This window comes from Vicugna pacos, chromosome 35, assembly GCF_048564905.1.
Source record: "Vicugna pacos chromosome 35, VicPac4, whole genome shotgun sequence".
Lineage (NCBI taxonomy): Eukaryota > Metazoa > Chordata > Mammalia > Artiodactyla > Camelidae > Vicugna > Vicugna pacos.
The window spans coordinates 5281317-5292317 of NC_133021.1; positions in this window are offsets into that span (position 1 = coordinate 5281317).

Here is an 11001-nt window from a genome sequence, read left to right on the forward strand (position 1 = left end):
TGCAAATGGCAAAACATCCTTTCTCAGGGGTGCGCTGTGCTCCACTGCATGTATGTGCTGCACCTTCTTTGTCCGTTCGTCTGTCGGTGTGCACTTGGGACACTTATGTGTCTTCACAGTTGTGAATAATGTTGCTGTTAATAGCACGGTGTGTGTATCTTTTTTAAATAATTCTTATTTTGTGGTTGGCTTTATTCCTCTGATAACTATGTAAGATTTAAAAGCTAAAGCTCTAAATGTTCTTAGAAACAGTGAACAGTACATATATGTAAATTTAAAAATATATGCAGTATATTGTGTATATGTATTTACATGCAATATATTGTGTATGTGCAAACAGTAATAATCCTACCTAATAAAACTGAAAAATGAAAAGAAAAAGAAAAAAAACTGGCTCAGTTAACACCAACAAGAATAGGCTAAAAAAATCTGAGAAATGGGAGGATATGGTGATGGAGAAAACTGTGACTTTTACTAGAATATAAATTCAAAAACTATTATAAATTATAAAAACTTCCAGCACATACGTTTTAATTCCTAGTACCTGACCTGACCTTGCTTACTTGAGGATTCTTTGCTTCCTTACTTCAGATGAACAAGTCCTCCGCACGACAGTAGCTGGAGAAAGAACCAGAAGCTAACTTTCCCTAGCTTTATTTTGCTGTGGATCTTAACCCTTTCACAGTGTGTTACTTGATTGTTGAAAACGTGCTCTGCCTCCTCTGAGCCCCTCTGTTCGTTCTCTTGACGCTGCTGTAGCAGCAGCCGCTTGGTGCAGGCTGCACGGCCTCTCATCCGCCTGGCCCAGCCACTCTCCCAGGACAGACTTCCATCTGGTGTCTTGATGGTGACAGGTTTCTAACTTCAGGTACTAGCTCTGCTAGAACCAAATTCACCACAACTTTCAGACCCAGTAGTTGATCATTCCTAATTACTTCTTTTTTAGTATAAACTCTCCTTTAATAATGTGCATGTATTTTTCCTGTAATTGGACCTAGTTGCAGTTTTCAAATTTAAAATCACATAAAAACTCAAATGGAAGGAGACCCAATCTCAGTCCTGGTACTTGTACAGATGTAAGCATTTCCTCCTCCCAAGCTACAGGGTCTTCAAGCCTCAGGGACCTGGGAGAGCACTCTTCTCTCAGTCTGCAAAATGTCCTGTTACTATTTTCCATCACTGATGCCCACTTTGTTTACAATTAAGTAACAGAAGGGCATTAAAATATTCCTGGATGAGTCCAAGAATTTCTTCTCTGTGGTGACAGTGCAGACCATGGTTTGCAACGTAACTTGTGAGAAAAAAATTTTATGTTCCACATCAGTGGATATGTACCCCTACAGTATGATTATGACTCTAATGGAAACTTAAAAGTTACGTTATTATCATAAACTCTTCAGGGTAAAGAATTATAAGCTGTAAGGTTATACAGCAAGTTTGTCATTGTCTGGATACACAGTCTCCGTCAAATCATCAGCGTCTCAAAGCGTCAGTGGTTTGGAGGCTTAACAAGGCTCACAGCCCTTCCAGTTCTCAGGCTTGGTGACTGCAGCCCAAACGTCGCATCGTGCTGCCCACTCGTTAGTGAGATGGCTAACGAACATCTTGCTACACACACACACACGTGCGCGCGCGTGCACACGCACAGTCACGTTAGGATCACCTTATAAAGTGTTTTGATATTTATTTCTGTAGAAACTGACCTAGAACGTTTGAAAGATACTGTTGGAAGACGCCTATTAGCGGGGGAAGTGAAGATAGAACCAAAGAGCCTCCCTGGTAAGAACAAGAGTTGTGCAAGTCTAATCTTTGTGGTTTATTTACCTTCTTTGGAGTTTAATTATGAATTTTTAATGACAGGAGTACCCATGTGTTGTTGTTATATAGGTAAAATCTTTGTGAATATCCTGATAATTGGTTGTACTGTGGTATTTATTAGAAATTTAAAAATTAGCTAGGTATTATGAGTTTTAGAAATCATCTATTTAGAAATTAAGTTATAAAATTAATGTTACAGGGACCTCAGAATATACTTGATGCGAGTATGTTCAGTTCGTTCTGCTCTCTACTTCCAGCTGAGATAGAAGGTTGCTTGCAGTTGGCCAAAGGAGAAAGGCCCTGGTGAATGAATGTGACAGTGACAAGGGGAGTGAACACACGGTTAATTCCTCGGTTACCAGTGTTCTCCATCTGTTGGGAAGATCAGGCACATTTATTGTGTCTCCTCGGTAGTAGAGTAGAGCCCGTTAGTTGTATTGGGTAGTTCAGAGATTACGCTGTGGCCTCGACTCCTATAAGTGATAGACACGCTGCCCTGGGGCTTCTGGTGTGACACCAGGAGGCAGACAGCAGAGACCTGACGGAAGGAGACAGACAGCACTGCTAAAGCCACCGAAGTCCAGAGGGGACTGCATATCCGAGGCTTCTTCCCTTGGAGAGCAATTGTCGTGGCTTCAAACTGCAGAGGGAAATGATTTCAGTAAAATATTTCAGCCAAATAACTAAAATTACAAACAAGAAACCAGTAGTAGTATGCCCTGAAAGAGGATGAAGTCAGTATGGCAAGAGGCTGTATTATGAATCTAAAATACCCAGTTTTCGGCATCTAGTTATGGGTCATGCAAAGAAACAGTAAAATGTGATGTGTAACAGGGAAAAAGGCACATAGCAGAAACTGTGCATGAGCATGCAAGGTTTTGGACTTAAAGAACAACTGAAAAACAGTTATTATAAATACGTTCAAAGAACTAAATGTAAACATTATTAAGAAGGAAGCGAAGGTATGATGACAGTGTTTCACCAAGTAGGGAGTATACACCACTTAGAAATATGTCACTTAGAAAGGACCATGTGGAAATCCAGGAGTTGAAAGTACAGTAACTGAAAGTTTAGCAACCAGTGGAGAGTTCAGTACGTTTACACCGTCAGAAGGAAGAATCAGCACCTCAGAGTGCAGGGCACAGCGAGGATGGCAGAGGTCAGACGGTGTGGTTCTGAATAATGGCAGAGATGGGAGCCAGACGTCACACACAACATGAGTAGTATATAAACACTGCACATGCATGCGCTGTCTTCTCTCAGTTTCTCTTAAGGATGAGAAGTTATGTAAATAAATAATTAAAAAAGCAATTGTGATAAGCGAATTTATGCTTACACATTACAAATATAAAAATAGGGTAAGAAAAGAAGTTATAAGGAGAACTATATCTGTAGAATATGAAGGTAACATTTCTAAATCTACCTAGAATTTACTCTGTGTGGTATAAATCTGTAGCAGATTCTAAAATTGACTGTGGTGATTGTTACGTAGTTCTTTGAATATATTGTAAGCATTTTTAAAGCAGGAAACCAACAATTTAATAAGACTTGAAAATCTGACCTTTTTTACATATACATACATACATATTTTTTCAGATTTTCATCCGTTGTTACAAGAAATTCAATATAGTTCCCTGTGCTACAGTCGGTCCCTGTTGTCTGTTTTATCCATAGTAGTGTGTATCTGTTGATCCCAAACTCCTAATTTTATCCCTCCCCTGTGCTTCCCCCTGTGGTACCCATAGTTTGTTTTCTATGTTTGACATTTCATTAGAACTCTTCTTGTGTAATGAAATAATGCTGATTAAAGGAGCATTGCACACACAGAACCTCACACAACAAGTCAGTATTTACCTTGCAAAGTGTTTTGAAATTGTTTGTTTCTGTAGAGACCGATACAGAGCGCTTCCCAGGTGCTGTCGGAAAAGGTCTACGAAAGGGTGAAGTCAAGACGCAGTCCAAGAGTCATCTTGGTAAGAACAAAGACACTGCAAGTATCTTTCTGGTTTGTTTATCTTCTCTAGAGTTTCTTAAAGTCTGAGTCTTCAGTGGTTACAGCACCTGTGTGGTGGTATTACACGGTACACTGTCGTCCTAAATTCCCTGCTGTGATCAGTGGAGCTCCAGCAGTTACCATCAATGGGAGATTAACTACAGGGCGTACGTTTCAGGACTCCTTCATTTAAAACATGAGCCTCAGACATTCAGTGCCGTGGTGAGGTTGGAATGTGCTTGACGGAAGCATGTCAGATGTGGTTCTAATCACTGTGTTTTCGGGGTAGAGGGATAGCTGCTTTGTATTTGCACAGACAGAAAGGCTAGCTTATGAATGAGACTGAAAGAGGGATTTAGCAGACAGTTCCTTCACTAATTACGAGCTCCCTCTGCACAATTAAAGTATCGGGCACGTTGCCAGTAGCGCAGGGGAAGTAGACGTCCTCAGTCTTGTCATGTGGTTCACACGCTCCCGCCCCTTGTCCGACGTAACAGGCCGACACACTTCGTCTTGATCTTTGGTGTGAAGTGAGAGGAGGCAGAGAGCTTACCAGAAGAACGGGGGAAAGGGACAGTCAGAAGGAAAACAGCTGTCGTCCAGCGCACACGGCGGTGCCCGCAGAGCAGCGCCGCTAGCTTCTCACCGCCCAGAAGGAGACTCAGTGCGGCAGGCCCTGCGGGAGCCTCGTCACCACGTCGCAGTCAGGCAGCAGCCAGCCCCCGAGGGGAGGGCGCCCTGCGTGCTGCTTTCCTGCAGGGCGTCCTCTCAGATGCCCGAATTCACCCCCCAAACAGGAGACAGGCAAAGAAGCAGTGCAGTGCAGACATGTCCTAGGGAGTCCAGGAGAGCAGGCTGGAAAGTAACTTAGGCGGTGGGGGTGGGGTGTCGTGAAGGAGGGTGACTGTGATTCTTTCTAGATTAGCACGTTTCTTTTTTTTTTTCTCGTCCTTAATTCTGTCTGCTGTGAAATGCTCTTCTTCATGCTTCCTTGCTGATAGAAGCATCTTTGCGTGCTTATTGCAAAGAGGCCTTTCATCTCATGGTTTCTTAGAGAACTAGTGGCGTTCTCTAGCTGAGTTTTATGACTCACAGACACTGCCTTAGTCCTGGATTATCATAGTGTTAGATACATTTCTCTTTGATGCAAGAAATTCTGTAGTTATGAAGAATTGATCTTGAAAGCTAGAATTTGAAAGTAGCTGAACTCTCAGATACTCACTTTTGTTCCTTAAAAAGTATTGTTAAAAAGTGAATCAAATAAAAATACTTACTTTTAACTGGGGAAAAGCTGGTGATGTAAAAATGAAACCTTCTCTGTGTTTCACTCTGACAGACTTGGTCTGTGTGATGAGCCATTTTCCTGTGTCTTTAATTGTCAGCATATTGTCGTCTGGGTTCTCTCAGTTTCTGATTTAGTTGCTTTTCAGCTTTGAATGACAGCCTTAGTGACAGCAGTGAAGTGCTACCATTTACATCCCTTCAATTTAAAATGTCTTCTTGGGGGGATTAACAGACACACACTACTGTATATAAAATAAACAGCAAGGGTCTACTGTACAGCACAGGGAAGTATATTCAGTTTCTTGTAATAACCTACAATGGAAAAGAATCTGAAAAGAAAAAAATACGTGTATAAATATGTATAACTGAATAATTTTGCTGTACACCTGAAACCAACATTGTAAGTCAAGTACACTTCAACAGAAAATAAAATTTAAGAACAAAATTAACTTAATTACATTATTAGTGGTAAATACACAAGTAAATGCTCTAAATAAAATTTGAGCAATAAAAATTGCTAGGAGGAAAGGAGCTGAAAGGAGAGCACAGATGAAATACAGAAAGGGGAAGTGCCCGTCCTGCCTCACAGGGCACGTCCTTACCATGTGCATGTGTTTTCATTGTATACATGAGGGTTATATTTATGAGAGGAACTCTCTAGGAGACTTAAATTTACCAAAGCCTTTGGATTTTATACAGAAAGCCCTAAGTAAGGAGTTACAAGGCGTCAGTGTATGGCCCATTTTGTCGTTGCCTGATTACATGGCCTTGGTCACCTCACTGAACGCTTCTGCGCCTCAGCATAATGAACCTTGTATGCCTGCTCATGTCCCTTCCGATTCTAAGGTCTTATGATTCTGCACTCCAGACATTTCATTTTAACTCTTCTCTGTAATAAAAAGGTCTAATTAAAGGGTACATCACACACACACAAAATACACATTTTACTATTGGTCTTACAAAAGTGTTTTACAACTGTTTATTTCTATAGAGACTAATACAGAACCCTTCCCAGATATTATTGGAAGAGGTATTGCGAAGACTGAAATCAAGACATGGTCCAAGAGTCATCTTGGTAAGAACAAGAATGTTTGAAGCCTGTTTCTTACGCGCCTACTCTGGAGTTAGCTGCAGTCTGGCTCATCTACGGCTGCAGCACCTGTCTGCTGTTACTGCGGGGTAACAAGTCTTCCCTGATTCCCTCCCGTAGTCACGGGAGCTCTAGCAGTGCCGACCACTGGAGCACTAGCTGCTGAGTGCCAATTTCAGAATTGATTCAATCAGAAATGGTCCATGAGTATTCAGTGACACAGTGAGCTTAGAACGTGCTTGACGGAAGCATGTCAGATATTACCGTGCTCACTCTGCTTTTCAGGCCAGGGAAGGGAAGCTGTCTTGTATTTGCAGAAGCAGAACTGCAACCTTATGGATGAGAGTGAAAGAGGAATTTAACAGATAGTTATTTCATTAATTACGCATATCCCTGTATAATTAAAACTGCAGCCCACTGACGGTATGGCAGCTGCAGTAGAGATTGTGGCTTCGTGTGCACGTGTGCATACCCAGGACGTCCCCTCTCGGTCCCAGTCCTGGTCATCCCTTCTCAGTATGAATACCTTCTTAGTCAATCCCAGGAGTTCTACATGTCATTGAACGTAGTTAATAGTTGTTAATTATTTGCCAAAAGTTCAAATCACAGAAGAACTCAAATGGAAATGGATCCAGTCAGAGTCTTGGCTCTGGAACAAATTTCACCATTTCCTCTGCTAGGCAAGATGTAAGGTCTGCATGCTGGAGGAACCTCAGAGGCACCTTCTCCCAACCCAGTGATGCCTCCATCCGTGATTTACAGTTACATAGCCTAAATGGTATTAAAATTCTCCTGGGTTAAGTAAGAGAATTTCTGGCTCAAGCTAAGTTTCTGTGACTAAGAAGATTGGTTTCCATCTTGTCCTGTTAGGAAAAAATACTAAGTTCTGCCTTATCAGGATCCCTACAGAATAAATGTACTTTTAATGTAAACCTGGAAATTCTCTGGGATGATTTCAGTTTGCGTAAGAGAGAGCAGTCTATAGAAAAAAAAACACTAGCAAGAAATTATGCAGTTTTGTCATTCCTTGGGTATTTGGTTTTGGTCTGTTACTGAAAATCTCTAAACTTCAATGTAACATGGCTAATATAATTGCTTAATCTTTTCCAACGTAAGGTTTTGTGATTCTGTAAACCAGACAGTTCAACATAAGTCATCTTCCACAATAAAAAATGCTGATTAAATTAGCCCCCCACAAATGTGCAAGCACACATATCAGTATGTAAATGGTTACCATGCAAAGTGTTTTGAAATTTGTTCCTTCCTACAGGGACTAAGGTAGAATGGTTGGCAGAAAAAATTCAAAGAAATGTAATGAACGGAGAGTCCAAGGTACAATCAATGCATCTCCCTGGTAAGAACAAGAATTTTACAGATCTGAGATTTTAGGTTTACTTATCTCCTCTGGAGTTTAATTAAATACGGATCTTTAGTAACAACATCTATGGTTTCTTATATGGGCAAAAGTTTTCATGCATTCCCTCCTTTAATTAGTTGAATTTTGGTTTTAAATATCAATGTAAAACTTGCTACATATTATTAATTTTAGAACTCATTCATTTAGGATATAATCCATAAAAAACAATCCTTTAATAACCTTAGAATATGCTTGGTACAAATATACCCAACTATATTCTATTCACTTTGTACTTTTAGGCTAGACATGTCTCCTGAATTTGCAAATGCAGGAGGGCTAGCTGAGGAATGTGGGAGGAAGAATATGACAGATGGTTGCTTCATTGGTTATCAATATTCCCTCTTTATTAGGCCTGGAGTAACAGAGTTAGACACACTTTTCTGTGCTGTTTTCTGTGATGTTGAAAGAAGAAAACACCTTAAGAGAGAAAAAAGGGATAATGAATGTTCAGAGCCTGTTAAAGCATGAACCTCAGAAGGCAGCTGTGTGCAGCCAAGGACATGCCTCTGAGGGGCAGCGCTGGGGCTGCACACATCAGGGGAGAGGGGTGCTAGTGGGAGAGCTCTGAAAAACCCCAACCAACCAGCCCCAGAAAGGGGAACGGAAACAGAATCCAGAGATGATATATTGTCTGAAACATCTAGTTATTAGCAAAAGAGAAAAAAACTAGACATGCAAAGAAATAGTAAATTGTGACCCAAGTGTAGGAAGAAGCAGGAAACAGAGTGCTTGTGAGAATCCTGGATGTGGCACCCAGCGGACAGTGACTGCCTCACAGTTATTATAAACGTGTTCAGAGAATTAAAGGAAACAACACTTAAAGAAGAAAAGAAAGATATGAAAGTATTTTGTCAAATAGACAGTATCAACAAGAAATAAAACGTAATGTCAAAGAACCAAATGTAAACTCTGAAAATATTGCCAAAGGGTTCAAGAGAAGAAAACAACGAACGTGAGGTACTGGGAATGACAGGAAACAGAGCGAGAAAGGGGCAGTAAAAATGTTCGAAAAGACAGCCGAGAAGTATGAAAACTAATCAGTGAAAACTATGAATCCACACATTCAAGCTCAGTGAAATGTAAGTAGAATGAGCACAGAGCAACCACAGCCAGACCCATGAGAGTGAAAATGTAAAGCTGGTAAAACACAAGGGCAAAGGTAAAATCTTGAGAGCGACAGGAGAAAACCAGCTGAGGTTCTTAAACGGGACCCCAGGAACCTACGTTAGGGACAGAGATTACGGGGCCAGGAGGCAGCAGATGGAACGTTGAAACAATGAAAGAAAAATCTGTCAGCCAAGGAACTGACCGCAGGCAAACTGTCTTTCAAAGCTGACAGTGAGGTTAAAGAGATTCCCAACCAAATAAAAACTCAAACAGTTCATTGCTAACAGCTCCGCTTTTCAAGAAATGCCGAAGGAACTTCTTGCCACTGAAAGTGATCTCACACAGTAAATTGAATTCACAAGAAAGAAATAAAAAAGCAAACACATGGCTTAGAATAACTCCAAAATTACAAAAGACTGTATAAATGCATTATTGTCTCTTTCTTTCTCTCAGTTGATTTAAAGATGATTGTATAACACAAGAGATATAAATGTGTGGTTGGGCCGCTAATGTATGGACATACACTTCACAAGAGCAGCACAAAGAAGATGATTGGTGTGAACAAGGATGAACTAGGTTAGAAAAAGACACCAGATGGTAACTTGAGACCACAGGAACCAACTAAAAGAAGCACAGATTGTAAATAAGAATGCTGGTTTCACAGACACTGTAAAAATACCCTATACTCGCTCTACCTTTCTCAGCTTCTTTAAAAGTTAAGAAGTTTCATAAAGAAATGATTATAGGAACAGTTCTAACACTGTTTTTAATTTTTTAGGTGTAACATAAGTTAGCACAAAAATGGGGATAAGGGAACAAAACTACATGGGAGTCATGTTTCTCCATCTCCCTGGAATTTAATCAGTATAAGTATGAAGTTGATTCTAAAATCGGCTATGATGATTGTTACACAATTCAAGAAGACACATGCACCCCAGTGTTCACAGCAGCCCTATTTACAACAGCCAAGACATGGAAACAACCTAAATGTCCATCGTCAGATGACTGGATAAAGAAGCTGTGAGATAGGTGTGTGTATGTATACATGTATATGTATATATGTATATATGTAATGGAGTACTACTCAGCCATAAGAAAGAATAAAATAATGCCATTTGCAGCGACATGGATAGACCTGGAGATCATCATTACTAAGTGAAGTTAAGTCAGACAGAAAGAAACAATACTATATGATGTCACTCATATGTGGAATCTAAAACTATGACACTAATGAACTTCAGTTAAAAATATAGAATTTTAAAAAATTTTTAAAGCAACATATTGTGAAGGAGACAAACTGTGGCTGTAGTAGACGAGGTCTCTCCTGCGCGCACCGTTCCCGCTCCTGCGCTCACCCAGCCCGCCTGCGAGGGCTGCCCTCAGCGCCTCCCTGCTTATTTGAGAGCCCTCTGCTTCCTCGACTCAGACGAGTCAGTTCCTCTAATTGTGTGTGTTGCAGAAGAGTCGGAGGGCTGAAGCGTGCCTGCTCGTGTCCCCAGTCACGTGTCGCTGTAGCACACGTTACTTTACAAGTGCTGCTAACTGAATTGCTGAGAACCTGTCCTGCCCAGTCCAGCGAGCCTTTGGTTTCAGTCTTTTGCTTAGACTGCAGTGGTGATAGAGTTGTGCTGCCCTGGTAACGCATGCTGGACATGCTGGTGGTCAACCCCTTCTCCTAAACAAGACTTCTGGTCTATAATATTTGGATACAACAGGTTCCAGTTCAAATTACTTGCTGTGCTAGAACCAAATTTGGCCCACAAAACTTAACCCAGTCGGTGACTCGACCCAGAGTCACCAATTCTAATGATTTCTTTTGCAATATGAAATCTTTTACCTACATTCCAATTTCTTTTCCTGACATTGGACCTAGAGAGTAGTGTCTGAATCCAGCAGAAAGGAAGAAGCACGTACAGACTCAAGTGGAAAGGGCTGTGCTGCCACGCGGCTCCTGCAGGTGACCCGCTTCCTCCTCCGCGGGCAGAAGGCCTTCCGCTGAGAGCTCTCGAGAGCGCGCCTGCCTCTGTCCACAGGTTACTTGTTCTTTTCCATCACGGTGCCGACTTGACTTACAATCTTTTTTTTAAAAAAGACATTAAAGTATTCCTGGATATGGCAAGAATCTCTGCCTCACAGCAACATTCTGTGAGTCTGATGCCCATACTTCGTAACTTGACCTGGGAAGAAATGTTATGTCCGCTTCACAGGTATATCCTTACCATAGGAATGTGTTTTTAACGTACACACATGAATGAATCTTAATGTTTATTAAGGTAAACTCTCCTAGGATGA